General features: G+C 46.0%; 1 protein-coding gene and 1 long non-coding RNA gene across 2 annotated transcripts in view; one reads left to right on the top strand and one right to left on the bottom strand.

The window, feature by feature from the left end:
• Positions 1 to 17,586, top strand: part of ADD2 (adducin 2) — a 97,246-nt gene that overhangs the window by 24,799 nt on the left and 54,861 nt on the right. The window lies entirely within an intron of this gene.
• LOC118717503 lies at positions 13,295 to 13,931 on the bottom strand. Its single transcript, XR_004987505.2, has 2 exons — positions 13,882 to 13,931; positions 13,295 to 13,634 (listed from the first exon to the last, which is right to left on the bottom strand). It is a non-coding gene; the product is annotated as an uncharacterized LOC118717503 (long non-coding RNA).

Genomic DNA, 17,586 nt, shown 5'->3' with positions numbered 1-17,586 from the left:
TCCCTGGAGTGACGGGACATTAGAGCAGAGCATCTGCTGTGCTTTCTCATGAGGGAGGGGCCGGCCGTCTTCCAGGCGGCATAGACAGCTGCCCTCCCTGGGGGAAGGGGTTCTGAGGCTGTGGTCTGGCTGTGGAAGGGGATCTGGCCCCCAGCACATGGCACTTCCCTGCTTTGTGCAGGGACATTATAAACCGGTGTTAACCTCAGAGATGTGGCCTGTGTCCCCGCCCTTTTGTGCCTAAGTACCATTTCCATACACATTAAGACCTCCCCAAAGTGCAAATTTGCTCCGTCTCTAGTTCTGTATTTTGAGGAATTGTCTGGAAAAGGAACGCAGGCATAACAAACAAAAGAAAATCCAAACCTATAGCAAGGATGGGGTTGAATAATTCACCTTGAAATCTTAGGTTCCGTTCCATGAACTGATCCAAAGCTTGAAAGAAGAGGACCAGAGGGCACATAAAGTCACCACCAAGTTCCATTTTATTTTTTGTCTCCTGAGCATCCCCATACTCATGCACTTTTTCCATCTGTCTTGTGCTCTGGTGTGCCATGGTGTCCACGCCCCATCACCCCACCTGGATGTGTACAAGGGCTCTAATTGGTCTCCCCATGCCCACCTTTGCCCCACCCCCTGCTCTGTTGTTCACGCTGAAGCCAGTGTGGGCTTTCAATATGCAAATTGGACCTTGCTATCCTCCTTTAAAGAATTGATTATTGCTTCCCATTGTTATCAGAAAAAAAGGCAAAAGTCCTCTCTGCCCACTCAGCTTCAGCCACACTGGACTTCTTTCTGCTCCTTACACCCGCCAAGTGCTTTTCAGCCTCAGGGCCTTTGCACTAGCTGCTCCTCTGCCCCAACTGCTCTTTCTTGTCACTAATAGCTCACCCTAAGTATTGCTTCTTCAAAGGGCATCCCCCTTCTCTCTCTCTCTCTCTCTCTCTCTCTCTCTCTCTCTCTCTCTCTTTCTATATATATATATATATATATATATATATATATATATATCTATCTATCTATCTATCTATCTATCTATCTATCTATCTATCTCCAGGATCCATAATGTCCAAAACTACCAAAGGGATGACTGAACATCAGGCAAATTGCTAGCAGGCTCGGGTGGGCGGGGACTGGCAAGCGGGCTGAACTGCTGACCTCTCAGAGAGAGAGAGAAGCGGGTTCTGATCTGTAGTCTCTTTGGCAGCTGCTTATCAGCCCTTGCCTCTCTTTCTCCAGGCCTCACCAGCCACCACACCTCTCTCTCTCCAAGAGGTCAGCAGTTTAGCCCAGTCGCCAGCATCCCAGGGCGGCTGCTAATCAGCCCTGTCTCTCTGATCAGGCCCAGAGATAGGCCCAGAGACACTGAATGGCATAGAAACTGACCAATCAGAATCAAATTTTGGTGAATTGAGAAGAGCCAGTGGGTGCCTAGGATGTGGAACTATTGACATTGACTGGCTTAGAAACCAATCAATCAAAACTCAATCTGGGTGAACTGCTAAGGCAGAATCTAAGGTGGGGGCTGAGAAGGGGTTTTAAGGGCAACAGCTGTTTGGTGTAAGGTGTAAGAAAGAGGTTCCATTTTTTAATGACCAGTTTGGCAGTATAGTGCATATGGCTGGCTATCAGTCCAGATATAAGGATTTTGTATTTTGTCTGCCAAGAGCATCTCCTCCTGCTGAAAAAGGATTCCCCCCTCCCTTGCATTTAAGCAATCCTATCCTATATAATCTATCTATACTAATAAAAGAGTAATATGCTAATTAGACCAGATCAACTGGCCATTTTCTGGATGTCTGACTTCCTTCCAGACAAAGCTATGGTGGTGGGAGTCAATGCAGAGCAGTTAGGGGTGTTCAGGCCATCAGGGGAGGGCAGTTTGGGGCGAGATCAGGCTAATAGGGGGTTAAGGGCAATCAGGCCAGCAGGGGAGGGCAGTTGGGGGCAACCAGGCAGTAGGGGAAGGCTGTTGGGGATGAGATCAGGTTGGCAGGGGAGGGAAGTTGAGGGTGAGAATTAAAAGAGAACAACCACTACACTTACACTTAAAAATAGGTAAGATGGCATGTATATGTATTTTACCACAATAAAAAATATTGAAAACAATAAAAAAAAATGGACTCTAAACAAATGAATAAAAAATGTGGTTGACGTATTCACCATTTGGCAACCCACATGGTAATAATTATTTCAAGTAAGAAACCTCATTGGATGCTAAAACTATTGGGCAAATCTAGGCTGAGAAACAGGGTGTTTTGCACGGTCAGCAGGGGAGGGCAGTTAGGGGCGATCAGGCAGGCAGGCAGACAGACAGAGGCAGTTAGGGGTAATCAGGCAGGCAGGTAAGTGGTTAGGAGCCAGCGTCCCAGTAGGACATCCCCCAAGGGGTCCCCGATTGTAGAGAGTGCAGGTTGGGCTGAGGGACTCCCTGAACTATATATATATATATTCACTCATAATATACACAAAAAAATACATCTAAACACACATATATAATTTATTATGAATTGTTTGAGGGTAAAGTGCAGACATGATGTTGTCTATTTACTCCTAAATATTTCAGTGTGTTTTCTAAAAGCAAAAGCATTCTCTTACATAACCAAATACAATGATTGTAACTAGGCAATTTACATTGGTACAATCCAATTACCTAATCTACTTCCTTCAAATTTTGCCAGTTGTTCCACTAATATTCTCTATAGCAAAATAAAATAAAAATTTTCTGGTCCATTTTATTTTGTCCAGGATCATGTCTCTTTGGATTCTTTCAGTCTGGAACAACTCTTTCTTTAACTTTCGTAACCTTGACATAAGGATCTAGGCCAGTTGTTTGGCTGCATGTTCTTCAATTAGATTTGTCTGATGTGATCTCATGATGAGGCTCAGATGGTGCATTCTTGGCAGGCACACCAGAGGGGTGATGCTTGTTCTCCTTCAGCATCCTCTCAGGAGGCCCACATGGATTTGACTTGGTAAAGGTGGTATCTGTGAAGTTCATGTTTATCTCTTGCAGTTACTAAGTATCTTGTGGGAATACACTCTGAGACCATGCAAAACACCCTGTTTCTCAGCCTAGATTTGCCCAATAGTTTTAGCATCCAATGAGGTTTCTTACTTGAAATAATTATTACCATGTGGGTTGCCAAATGGTGAATACGTCAACCACATTTTTTATTCATTTGTTTAGAGTTCATTTTTTTTTTATTGTTTTCAATATTTTTTATTGTGGTAAAATACATATACATGCCATCTTACCCATTTTTAAGTGTAAGTGTAGTGGTTGTTCTCTTTTAATTCTCTTCATCGCTCTTACCACTCTGAATTTTTAAAAGTATGCGATGTATTATCCATCTAGAATGTGCATCCCAAGAAAATGGGATCCTTACCTGCCTTGTTCACTGCTCTATCTCCCCTGGTGCCTGGGACACATAGAAGACTCTCATTTCATAAAGGTTTGATGCATGTAGTGGCTGAGTGGATGGACACCACCCACCACTGTTTGGCTCCCACGTGTCACCCCCTCTGGCCTCTCTGATTCCTCATGCTTTCCATGTTCTGGTGTGCCACTGGCCCTGTGTACATGCTGGTGCCCAGCCTGGGAGACTTCCTCCTCCCTGCTACACTGTTGACACTCTTCCCCACAGTGTCAGCTCAAGTATTACTTCCTCAAGAAAGCTGTCTCTGAGCTGCTTTTCCAAGAGGCCAAATTCTCCAGCTACAGGCATACACTATTTATTGATTGTGCTTTGTTTGCTTCATTGCATTTCACAGATGTTGCCTTTTTTTTTTTTTTTTTTTTTTTTTTTTTTTTTACAAACTGAAGGCATGACTTTCCATCAGCAAAAAGATTACAACTCCCTTTATAGCGATAATCACTTGATCGGAAGGTTCTGAACCCATCGTATCTTTGGGGCCTGCCTGTGTAGGTGTTCCTAGCACAGTTGTGTCTCTCCCTCAAGGCAATGACCGCAATTGCAGGTACAATAGTTTTTTTCCGATTACTGGTCAAGGCCTGTTCCCTGCACCAAATCGTAACTTCTATGCCTGTGGGATGTTGCCTGGTTTTGCTCATTATTCCACTTTCTACATACTGTTTGCTGAATGTTTTTTTTTCCTTCAGTTGAACCGCTGGCAACGTCTTACAACAGCATTCATTTCTTTTCTCCAAGTGTTCCATTTCGATGAAGTTGACTGACTGAGCAGCTCAGCCATTTAGATCAGTGTTGGGTACAAAAGTATCCTCAGTGTGCTTTTAGCTTCACAAAATGGTTAACAATGCTATTAAATTTTTCTTTAGCCTTTCCTTCCCTCAGATATTTACTCAGGGTCTTATAAAGGTCAAATGCATTTTGTTTGGAATGTTCAGTCCAAATGCCTTCATTTTCAATGTTGAATGATTTGCAAGCAGATAATATTGTGACCCTAAATGGCCCAAGTAAGCTCATTTTGATTTATTAAAAATATCCACGTGCAAGTGAGGTGCTTGTATTATGTTTCTGAGGTATTTAGCTAAGTTTCTTATCTAAAAAAAAAATAAACTCAGAATAATTTCTTGCTTCATTTGAAATACTTATACCAACTCCTTGCCTTAGAATAGCTGATAAACTGTAAGGAAAAATGACTATTCTGGAATTCACTCCCCAAAATATACCAGGAATTCTGAGAAGGGAGTATTTAAAGACATAGTCTCAATTTGCCTGGCAAATTAAAACCTGGGTTTGAAAGGCATTGTCCCCTTCTTAACAGCTGTGTTGTCTTTGCCACGTTGGGGTATGACTGTAAGTAAGCTACAGCCATGGCTTCGGGAGGCCTCTACTCCTGCTTTTCTATTTGTTTATTTATTTGTGTGTTTGTTTTTAACCAGATTAATTTAAAAGTAACACTGACAAATCTTTCAGAATTTTACAAACTTATTTGTAAATCAAAATTTGAGATTTTACACACTTAATGGGAAGTTTTTAAATATGGTTTATGCATTTTGCTCCTGCTACATGTCCATTGGGTTTTTTTGGGACCCTGTCCTACATCTTTCTTACTCAGAGACTTAGGCCGATGGAGTTGCCATCACCTGCAAATTGCTAGTGGCAGTAGCGTGGGTTGGATCTAAAATGCTGTCTCCTGGATGAACTCCTGCTCATATTTCACTGGTCACATGACAGTGCTGAACTGAAGAGGGTGGGAAATTACCCTCCTCCTCTATCGCCAAACGTGGAGAGGAAGCAGGTACCTCCTGGGGAAGAGCGGCAGGCGTCCGACAGGTTTGAGAGCTTGCCTCCCAGAGGAGCTGCCCTCCTAGTTAATACATTTGCCCTCACTAAACACTGTCCTTTCTCCTTGATTCTCCCAAAGCACCACTAACACACGGCTCTTCTGCATGTCAGACTTTTAATCAGAGGATTAGGCAAACAGAAGGTATTTATGGTATGGTGCCAGGAACCACTTTTAAATTCAATGTCAGACGTCAGTGATTCTCAGAATGGATTGGCCGTTCTCCATCGCTGGGCAGTGCTCACTGGCTGCTTCTTTGGCCTCTGTTCTCTGCTGTGCTCTCCCTTGCCCCAGTGCTGCTGCCTGTCCTTGCACCTCCCACCTTCCCCACTTCTGATTTTTTTGTTACTTCTCTGCAGGGCAACGTATCCCTTTGTCTCACCATCTTCTTCCGCATCCAGGGTTGGGGGGGGGGGGTAGCGGGGGGAGAGGCGAGTAAAAGGAAGACGTGTTTCATTTACTCTACTCACAGTGTTTCTGAAACACATGTGTAAGTTATTTTCCACTCTGACCAGTTCTCTAACTCCAGCTACTAGCTGGGCATCCTGTGTCATTGGACACTATCTAGCAGTTTGAGTCAGATCCTGTAAGTTAAGGGCTCGGTCCTGCAAGGCTGCTCCACCTCAGATGCCATTGGCAAGTATGGGCTTTCCACATCTTAGCGGGAAGGCTGCTCAATTCCCGGAGGGGACAGAGCCTGAGCCAGGGGCCAGGCGGAGGGGAGCAATCAGGCCTCACTTTACAGCTGGTGCGTGAGGAAGACCAGTGCCTGCGTCAATCACTATTGGTGCCTCTCCTTTCAACCTCCTAAGTGTTGTGATGAGCAAATGTTTCTTCACCATTCTGGCTCCGGTCTGGTTGTCAGTCTTCAATCCTGGAGCGCTTATGAGTTATGACCTGATTTTGTGTGTGAGCTTACATTGGCTTGTGGTGAAAAGTTGAAGGAGGAGGAGTTGGTTATAAATGGCTGGCCAGACTCTACCCTAAACTAGGATTTCTTATAATATTTGTAATCATTTAAAACATTCTTGTCATTCCGTACTGGATTTTGGCTTTTATTTATAAATAAGTCTCCCAAGTAGTGTTTAATTTTTAAAAAAATATATTTTATTGTGTGTTTTTTTGTTTTGTTTTGTTTTGTTTTGTTTTGTTTTTTACAGAGAGGAAGGGAGAGAGATAGTTAGAAACATCGATGAGAGAGAAACATCAATCGGCTGCCTCCTGCACACACCCTAATGGAAATGTGCCCGCAACGAAGGTACATGCCCTTGACTGGAATCGAATCCAGGACCTTTTAGTTTGCAGGCCGATGCTCTACCCACTGAGCCAAATCGGTTTGAGCTTAATTTTTTTTTTAAATAAACAAGCTACAGAACAACTGGAGGCCTCATAGTACCCTGATCTTTGGAACCAGAGGAGCCCAGGTCCAGTACTGAGCACTGCCATTTATTAGCCGTGTGTACCTGAGCAAGTTACTCAGACTCTCTGGGTCTCAGTTTCCTTTTCTGTAAAATGGGGATAATAGCTTTCACTCCAAAGGGTGGGAGTGAGCGTCAGAGACAATCTGCAGTGTGTCTGCCGGACTTGCTCCCTCTGGCCTCACATGGAGGTGAGAAGCTGAATCATATTCTGAAGAATTCTTGGGGCGATGGAATCTGAATCAAATGTTTCAAAACAGTATCAAGCCTGAAGGATCCTTTTTTATAATAAGAATGGTCTGGCTCTCTCCTGAATTGTGCTTTAATGAGCATCCTGGGTGGACTAATGATTCTGTCTCCCTCCAAGCTGAGATTTAAGTATCCATTCAACTTTTTTTTTTTTTTTAGCAGGAGTGGGAAGAAATAGATTCTCGTTGTGTCCAAAATAAGGAAAGAATAAGATTTTCTGAACGAGACAGCTTTTTGAAAGGCATGTGGAAAGTTCTAACAGTTATATAATAACCCAATAACTGAGCTCAGTACACAGCACCTATATGGTTTAGAAATTTCAACGGAATGTGGTGGCAGACTTCAGGGGTCTGCCATTCCCACACCATGAAACCTAGAGGGGCATTTTGCAAACATACACAGAAATCGTAGGTCAGCACAGTCAAGGAGCCACCAGAAGGTTTCTGTCTACTCAATGGGAGCAGGGCCAGCTTAAACGGTATCATAAAGTGAGGAGTTGTGTGTGGAAACCTGAGTTAACGCGTGCTGTTTCTATGGAAACCTGGTTAACTGATCCTGCATTTCTGTGTAAACTGGAGTTCACTGTGCCAGGGCTCAGCGCTGCCTGATGGCAGGTGCTCCCGACATCTGCCCAGCTGGCCACCTCGAACCCAGCTGCAACCAGCTACTGCCCTTGCGAGTCTCTCTCATGCCTTCATGCCTGTCCAGTTCTCCTTCTCCCGACACAGCCTTTCCTTAGGGATGGGATGGAAGTCATTATCATCTAGCGACTGTTCTCAGCCTCCCTGCTCCCCTGGCAGGTGAAGAAGGCGGGTTTTGTGCACACAGCTCCCTCCCTTGCCAAGTTGTACCCCGGTGGTGGGGGGAGGGAGAAGGAGGACCAGGACTAGTCAGGCCTGTTCTGGCTTCTGGGATGAAATGAGGGTGCGGGGGGCGGGGAGATAGAGACAGGGTTTGAGAGGAGAGATGGGCAGGTTGGGGTATAGGAAAGACAAATTGAATGAACTTTTAAATTTGCACAATAAAGTTGAGGCTGTCGGGGAAAGAGTGAGGCGAAGGGGGATGAGGGAAGTAGGAATAAAGCAAAGCTGGCTGGGACAGAGGAGATTTTTTTTTTTTGGGGGGGGGGGGAAGGTTGAGGCTTGAGGAAAAGGCACGTAGGGGCTGTGTATGCGGGTGCAATGGATCAGAAAGGAAAAGGCGGGTTTTCAAAAGCATGGATGGAAACTATTCTTCATGGTGTTTGAGAAATTCCAGCAAAAGGTTTGAACTATTTAGACTTTGTGTCGCGTAAATTAGGTCCCCGGGATTGTGAGTGACATAACCTCCAGGACAGACCCAGGTGTGTGACAGAGTTTTGCTGTGTGATTCCATGGTCAGATTAAAGTCTAGGACTACTGGCTAAGAGGTCATTTTCTCTTTCAGCCAATCATTATGCACATCGCTCAGGATTTAATGCGGAGGGCACTCTTAATTCCCCCATTTTTCTGTTCAGCTTCCCTGGGCTGACAAAATCAATACCATCATTCATAATAATAACAATAATAATTGTGACAGTCGAATAAATCACCCTTCAACTAATACTCCGAGTTCTAGAGATAGACATCTTAAAATCCTTTCTCATAATCACATCACAATGGTGAGCACGTTTTGTAGGGAACTTCACTGTGTCTAGAATAAGAATTTATTCGTCCACGAAAACTCAGCAGACCCTCCTCAGTCCTGCTATGTGCAAGCTGCTCTTCCAGGGCTGAGGTGGATCGAGAGATGAGTCCGACCTGGATCCCCTGGGCCCTTGGTTTGAAAGGACAGATGAAACAGGTGACTGCATAGGTACCTTTGAAAGGGTTACTGACACAACGTGGGCTCGGGGAGTTCACAGGATCAAGGACATGGATTGTCTTGTGTTTGTTTGTTTGTTTGTTTGTTTGTTTCTTAGTGAGACTGTCTTTATCAGGCATCGTCTCAGGGCCCTTTAACTTGCTCCCATGTCCGGCTTTCACAGAGCATCAGATCTTTAAAGACCCTGGGTATCCTCTCTCCTCTCCTGCCAGCAGCTAGTTTACTCCTCTGTCTTTCCCAGTTTCCTTTCCATCTCAGATGGCGGTGATATTGAGGTTCTCCTCTCTCCTTATCCCACACCTTGTTCTACCCCCGATTCTCCAAATAGCCCCACCCATCGGGAGCATTTTACCCCTGCCCTTTACCCCCAAAGTCTTCCCTGGCCTCTATACCCCTACCCACATCCCCCACCACCACCATTCCATTGGTGGAGGCGAAGGGGCTGACTCTCCCGTTTGGAGGAAGGTGAGGGTGGATGTCTTAGAGGAAAAGGTGCTGGTCTGGCTTTGGGTGGTCAATCCTACTTCCCTCAGCCATTCCCAGTAACGTGGATCAGTCACTCGGCACTTGTCCCAGCCCCTGGCCAGTTGTCCTCTCCTTTTTCATGTGGATGAGCTGGTTTTTTTATGGATCTGTTCATGCAGCCTGTGCACCTGCCCCCTGGTTGGCTTCTGTCGATGGAACCCCACTTCACTGGACACACTAGCGATTCTGTGAAAGGGCCTTCAGCGTCCCTGGTGGGGAAGAGATGGCAGGCCCCGTCAGGAGGAGTGGGCAGAAGGCACTGCTGAGGCCCGGCCCAGGCTTTCCAATTCTGGAGCTGAGAACAGACTGGTTTCCTTGACAACAGAGACAGAGTCTGCTCATCTGCTCCCGGGGAGGGAGCTGTGTGTGCCTGCGGAAAGCACAGGGACTTGGGGGCGAGAAACACGATCCTTTCTTTATCAGAGCAGCAACCCATTTCTGAAAACTCGCCAGCCTTTCTGTGTTATTAGCAACATTGAAAGCTTCCCAGGTGGCACAGGGGCATCGGTTATGTAACCTGCATGCTGGGAACCCAGGGGCAGCGTCTGCCTTCCCTTTCCACCTCATTGCCTCTGACCCTGGATGTTTCTGACCAGACCTGCAACACCTCTTTGACAACATGTTGTAAGATGTCAGTCAGATGCATGCTCACCCCTAGCACTCCCGAAGGCTGAACGGAAGGCATCTCTTCGTCTGTCAGCGAGCAGTGGCTCGTGCGCCCAGGCTGCTGGAAGGAGATGAAAATCGGCACCTGACCCCCTGATGTTGTTGGCTCAGGCCTGCACTTGTCAGATGGCGTCTTCAGGAAAGGCTTTGGGATCCAAACCCTCCTCCTCGATGCAAATCAGTGGACTCCAGGCTGGAAGCCGGTCCATGTGCTTTGCCCACCAGCCCTGATTTCAAGGCAGCAGGTCTGAGCCGTGACTTGGTGTTTAATTCATGCGCTGTACAGCCCTTTCCTTCCCATGCATTATTAAAGCCTCCTTATAGAGCAGCCCACCGATCAGATGGGATCACCAGGGAGAAGACGTGCCAGGAGTGATTTCCCGTCTCCTGCAAGAAGCAACATCTGCTGCTGCAAATGCCCAGAAAAAAGATTCTGCAAAATTGCAGCCTATTGTATTACCTAATAAAGATGGCCCCTAGACCAGGAGCTTATAAAAGCAGCTAATTTGCATGTGTGTCTATGTCAGTGCATGGAATTCTTGCATGCTAGGTGAGAGATTGGAAATTGTCTGTGGGACTCATTGCCAAGAGTGACTGTGATGAGACGGGAATTAAGAAGCAGGCGAAGGCGCATTCAGACACGTATGAACAGACAAATGGAGGCCAGAACCCGCTACCTTCCAAGAGACGTTTCAGTGACTCTGTTGTCTTGTAAAGATCATGGCAGTGTGGCTCACATCGAGCTCCTGCATGCCCCTCCCCAGTCACCGGGGATAAAACCCTCATGAGTTCCTTTGTTTATCTCCCCAGAAGAAAGCTACTGACTCCCCCCAGGCAAACATTGGGCTCCTTTAGAGAGGCTTCTAGGCTGAGTTCTTTGTTCAGAGGCAACCTCCCTGCTCCCAGGACCTTGACTCTCTGACTCTGGCTGACAAAGGATCCTCCTCTCCATCCCCAACTCCCACAGCCCTGAGGACCATTTTTAAAATATCTATTTTTATTGATTTCAGAGGGGAAGGGAAAGGGAGAGGGAGAGACAGATAGAAATATCAATGATGAGAGAGAATCCCGGATGGACAGCCTCCTGCATGCCCCACACTGAGGATTGAGCCGGGAACCTGAGCATGTGCCCTTGACCGGAATTGAACCCGGGACCCTTCAGTCCACAGTCTGGTGCTGTATCCACTGAGCCAAACCAGCTAGAGCCCTGAGGGCCATTTGAGGACAGCTGTGGAGCAGGTGGGTCCAGGGGCTGAGTTTCCCACATGGACCTGTTCAAATCACAGACTCACTGTCAGTCAAAGGGCACCTCTGACTTGGAAGGAATTTCAGAGGCTGCCTGGTCCTATCCTGTGTTTCCCTTCTGGGAAATGGAAGCCCAGAGAGGGTCAGTGGCTTGCTGTCCGTCACACAGTGAGTTAGCTCAAGACTCAGCTAGCTGGCCTCTGGAGTCTGCCCAGCTCTTTCCCATGGATGCCCTCTGAGGGCCCTGATGTTTCAGTATGGTGTGTGGTTCAAGTATTTCTAGGGATCAGGAAAGCTTCCTGTCTCATACATATAGGATCTGGATTGGTCCAGATACACATGACATTCCAATGATTCTCAATTAGAAAGAAATTCCTTGAGGAATTAGCATTGTGTGAGGTGCTTCTGTGTGGAACTGGATTCTTGTAGACGGGCTTTAGGTAGGAGTGTCGCTGGCTACATCCAGGGCTGGTTTTGATTGGTTGACAGTATGGCTTTCCAAACTGTAAAGATCCATAGGATGCATACATATTTTTCTACTGCTTCTTGGTTTGGTTACAAAACACTAGTTTTGTTCTAGCGTCTACAGAGTCATGGCTAGGCTGTCACCTGCTGCCTGTGCCCTTTAATCCTCTGAACCCATTGAAAGGGGAGGGGAGGGTTGAAAATATGGCCACAAACATCAACTTGGGGCATTGGGTTCAACAGAAGACCAGCAGTTTTGTTTTGCCCGTGGTGCCTTAAAAACGAAGGGGGAAAATGCCCCAAAGAATCCCCCGTCAGTGTCTTCTGGCACAGAGCCTGTTGCCGGTTGAGCACCAGGTTTGGTTGAGGGAAACTTAAGGTTGGATGACATGACATCTACTTCTTATAATGGTAAGGTGACCAGATTTTAACATTGGTAAAAAGGGACACCATTGACTGGGGGGGTGGGGGAGGTTCTTGATTAAAAATTTGGTCTATATGGAGCAACAAAAAAATTCATGGAATGCAAAAACAGTATTGTAATATATATTCTAAAATTTTAACATAAGTACAATTTACAAATATAATAAATAAATAAAAATTATGTATAGTTGTAAGTGTAACTTTCAAGGTCAGCACTAGACTTTTTGCCGCCACTATAAAATATAAATAATATGAGTACTGTCTGCTAAATTCAAGAAAATTTATGTATTTATGAAATAAATAAGTAAATTACTTACCTAAATTATCTGAATAGCTGATTTGTAATGCCATCAGTTGTTTAACTAGCTTACTAGCATGCAGTACGATGTGTATCGTCTGAGAGACAGTTACAAAATGTTTTTGTTGTTGCAAATCCCCAAAAATGCCATTGTTCATTAAGTCCAAACAATGGTGGTCGAATTCTAACAACTGATCAACAATTCGAACTTTGATAAGCAGTTCTTGATAATCAGATCTCAACAATTATTTGTTATTATTAAAGTTTAACATTATAAAATTAACAAAAATAATATAAAACTCATATCCTGGCTAAATAGCCACATGGCCGCTGAAAACCGTATATTCCCTTCCCATTCTCCTGCCATTCCCTAGCTTGTCATGCATTCTTTCAAAAAATGGGACTTTTTTTAAACACCGAGGCACACGGGACAAATTGCTAAAAATCGGGACTGTCCCGCCAAAAGCGGGATGTCTGGTCACCTTATAATGGGCGTCACCAGGGAAGATGTCCGGGCTGCCTGATGTGACATGCGGGCTGGCCAAGGACCAGGTGCTGCCTGAGGAAGCAGTGACCCAGGGGAACAGCAGAAAGCCAGCAGAGCTCAAGGCACAGCTCCGTAAGGGTCTCGGGCTTTTCCTTTCCCTAGAGGCCCCTCCATAACTCCAGCAAGAGCTTGTGAAGCCACGCCTATCAAATGAGTCTGTTAGAAGGGCCTTGAGAAGTCATCTCATTGCACTTCGTCTCATTGTACTCAATTCTCACTGAGTGCTGCCTATTTTTCTAGAGGCCAGGGAGACAGTGATGAGCAAGGACAGACAGGACCTTTCTCTTTTAGAACTTCCAGTCTACTTCTTGTGGTTTTTTTGGCTTTTAAAGTAACATTTTTAAATAAAGTTAACATGTGCATATATAGGAAACTGAAAAACACAAGCAAAGAACAAAGCCGTCCATAATCATAAGCAGTTTACAGTCTGATGTGTTCTCCTAAGTCCTGTGTATCTACACAACTAAGCTTCCATTTTTATGTAATTAAGATGGTACACATCATGAATATTTACCATTTCAAAGTACCAAAGCTATGACTATTTCGATAACCAAGAATACCCTACATCAACTCAATCTGGAAGAAAATGTAATCCTGCCTTACCTGGTGACAAAAATTTCATAAAGGACAAAAATAGCAACAGACTTCAAGATAAAAGATATTTCACAAAGTTACAATTAAAATACTGCGTTCCCGCTGAAACCGGTTTGGCTTAGTGGTAGAGCATCGGTCTGCGGACTGAAAGGTTCCAGGTTCGATTCCGGTCAAGGCCATGTGTCTTGGTTGTGGGCACATCCCCGGTAGGGGGTGTGCAAGAGGCAACTGGTCGATGTTTTTCTCTCTCATCGACGTTTCTAGCTCTCTATCTCTCTCCCTTCCTCTCTGTAAAAAAATCAATAAAATATATTTAAAAATAAAATAAAATACAATACAATACTGTGTTCCCTTAATATTCCATTAAAAATAAGACCCAAAGCAAGAGTACACAAAGTATAATGCTTCATATTGTGGTGATAACCACTGATGTGCGAGCATCTCTTTAGACTGCTATAGGAATATGTTAAGTACTTCAGTCAAAACTTGCCACCTTGCTAATATTTTAAAGTATAAATCATAATTCTCCAGCCTACTTCTTGTGGTTTTTACCATTTTGAGGAAGAAGGTTCCACACAATGAGCTTTTCCCCACTCACTCTCAGTCCTTCCTGTCATTTTTTGTTCTTGGCTCCATGTCAACCTTTTGCTCAGTCTCCTCCTTTCCCCCCAGAGAAGCAGCCTGAGGCTGTAGTGGTGTGCACGGTGCGAGCCGGTCCCCCCGGGTTGTCCTAGGCAGAACTTTAGGTAAGCAGGTGTTCCCATCCCTTCCCACTCTGGTGCCCCATCAGCCTCTGAGTACCCCTTTCCCCCACTCCCAGGTGTCCAGGGCCCCCTGGACAATAAACTAAGGCAGCTGCATCCTCACAGTGCATCTCCCGAATTCTCCATGATCTCTTTGTCTCCCCAGCCCTTCAGCCCCTGTTGTCCGCAAAACTCCAGGAAAAAAGCTATGTCCTTAGGTCACGCTGAGGTAGGCAGGCTTAACACATATCTCATCAACTCTCCCAGGAGTGCTGGCCCTGAAACAGAAGACCTATTAGCCAAGGGAACCTCTCAATGGTCAAACTTCAGGCTCAGAGGAGTGGGGTGAGGGTGTGGAGGCAGCCTAGTGAGATGGCGGCAGAGCGGCCCCAGCCCCTACTCTGCACCTGTGGCTTGGTTGGCCTTGCTTTCCAGGCTCACACACACTCAGGCACTTTGCCCCACTGACCTGCTTTTTCTTACAAGTGCTGTGTGGGCATATATGTGTGCACATCTGTCCATGTCTTCTTGTTAGGTCACTGTTTCACTTATGTGCACCTGTGTAACTAATCTCGGCCCCTTGGCCCTGCTGGAGGGCCTGAGGTGGTGCTGTGCTACACATCCCCATCGTCCCAGGGGAGTCACCCCATGCTCCCACCACTCCGTTCACACAGGGTGGGAGAGACGAGGTGCTGCATATATGCTCTCCCAGGGCTGAAACTTGGGAAAGAAATAGGATTCATTTTCTTGACACCATCTTCCACCAGCTACAAATTGTTAACAATTGCCTGCGGGACTCTTGAGACATGATGAAGTGTTAATTAGCAGAAGCACTGTGTGTTTAAAATACACGGCGTGTTTAAATATGAAATGAAACCAACTTTGCAGAGTTGAGAAACCATCTGGCCCCAAAATCTGAGGAGTTGCATTTGTGGAGTATTTTAAGAGATGTTTAACTGCTTCTAGAAATGGCAATTCGGTGTCACTTTTATTTCCTTAGATGCAGAAACTGAGGCACCGAAGCAGGCAGTGACCTAGTTATGGTCACCGCCTGAGCTACTGTACGTGGTGTACCTCCACCTCCCAGAGAGAAGGTTTAAATAGCTCCCCACGCCCAGCGGGCATGCTTAGCCGATGAAAGGATTGTGTTTCTGTGACTGTGGTTGTTCTTTAGAAGTCATATATTTCAAACTTGTTGATCCCAATGACTTGCAACTCTTTTGGCTTAAAAGTGCAAGGCACTTTCTGTAGAGATGAGGAGGGCAGAGCCAGGAAACCCGGTCCAGTCACTGACAACCAGGTATCCGTGTGTCCTTCTTTGGACAAAACACATACCCCCTTGGTCTCAGAAAGAAGGCGTGGATATCATCCTAGCACAGGGGCCAGGGTCACTGTGGGAGCTGGAACCTGGGCCTCTCTGGCAGGAGCTGGGGCAATGGAGGAGATGCCCAGTGTCTCCCTACATCTTGGGCCAGTGCCTCCTGTTGCCCCCAATGCAGCAGGAAACCAGCGCGATGAGTCCTGCAGGGGGCGGCAGGGAAGACTGAGGAATGGGTAGGCTGAGAGCAGCTCAGGCCAGGCTGTCTTTCAAGGACCTTGTGACCCTGACAGTGGAAGAAAGCGAGATGCTGCATGTGTCCTTGCCAATGGGAAAATCAGGCCAACATGGCCAGAGTGGTCTTTAATGAGGCTCTGCTGCTCCCACCATGAGAAACAAACATTCCCAAGGTGCACCTGCCCTTTTCTGCACCGGGCTGGCCTCTGTGCAGGGAAGACAGGCAAGCCTGCGGGATGGTGTTTGTGGGTGAGGAGATGGTACAAGAAGGGGGAGGATGAGAAAGAGGAGACAGGACAGAGGGCTTCACCCGTGACCAGAGGAGGTTAATGTCTGTGTAAGGATGCTTTTCATCATATAGGAATTCACAACAGGGCAGTGTCCCTCGCAGGCTTCCCTAGAATGTTTAATGTGTTTTTACATAAAGTGTCTTCAATCAACACCTGTTCAACTGGGTGGGTTCGAGATCCCCCCACCTCAGGTGCCAACTCCTGAAGGAGGGGAAGTGGTGTTAGTAGTCACACTCTGTCCTCAGCTCAAAACAGCTCTTCTCACACAGGCAGGCTTTTATCAGCCACAGAATTGGAGGTGCTAATGGACCCTCCTTCCCTGAGCTTCAGGCTCTTTATCTGTAAAGTGAGGGGCTTGGGTGTGCTTCCAAGGGCCTTTCCAGCTCTGCCACACGGGGATCCTCCCCAGACCCTGGCAGCCAGGTGCAGGAAATGGCCCTTCAAGCCATGCCAGGAGACAGCATGCAAGGCATAGAAGAGACAGTTACTGGGCCATGTACTAAGTCAGTGGTCGGCAAAGTCATTACTCAACAGAGCCAAATATCAACAGCACAATGATTGAAATTTATTTTGAGAGCCAAAAATACATATATATTTTTTATTTCGCAGCTGTTCTCTCTCTCTCTCTCTCTCTCTCTCTCTCTCTCTCTCTCTCTCTCTCTCTCTTTCTTTTAACTTTTTCCCCCTTATTTTTTTTTATTAAATTATTATCTGTGTACATATCTTACCATCACCCCCCCCCCCCAATACATACCCTCCCTCCCCAGAGTTTTGTGTCCATTGGTTGTACTTATATGCATGTATACAAGTCCTTCGGTTGATCTCTTATCTCCCCCAGAGAGCCAAATTTTTTAAACTTAAACTTCTTCTAATGCCACTTGTTCAAAATAGACTCACCCAGGCTGTGGTATTTTGTGGAAGAGCCACACTCAAGGGGCCAAAGAGCCGCATGTGGCTCACGAGCCACAGTTTGCCAACCACGGTACTAGGAGGTCCCTTCTGAGCAAGATACGTTGGCATCAAGGATGGACTTAAGTAACCAGAAGCTCTTTGTAATAACTCCATGCCTTGCATTCCTTGACTATGAATGGGGCCATGTATGTAAACCACAGCAACATCTTCTTTAAGCCCATTTTCTCTGCCACCCGCCGACCTCACACTTCATATCACTGCTCCTCTCTCAACACAAGGTTTTAAAAACCCACCACCGTTCTTGAAGGTCGCATCCTTTTTCCCTTTTCCCATCTCCCTTCCCTGTCAATTCTGCATTATGAAGCCACAAAAAACCAATGCGGCAGGTTCTTCTCGGAGTTCAGGTAGGGAGAGGCCTGTGGGGAGGGGAAGCTGGGGTCACTCATGCTTTTGGTTCTGACTCACATACAGAGATGAGTAATAGAAGAAGAAAAAAAAAAAGGGCCAGTTTGGTGACAAACAAGAGGTCCTGGAACTGAGAAG

Source organism: Pipistrellus kuhlii, unplaced genomic scaffold (genome assembly GCF_014108245.1).
Source record: "Pipistrellus kuhlii isolate mPipKuh1 unplaced genomic scaffold, mPipKuh1.p scaffold_m20_p_13, whole genome shotgun sequence".
Taxonomy (NCBI): Eukaryota; Metazoa; Chordata; class Mammalia; order Chiroptera; family Vespertilionidae; genus Pipistrellus; species Pipistrellus kuhlii.
Note: the sequence above shows the minus strand (reverse complement) of the source record. Positions and strands in the feature narration are given on the sequence as shown.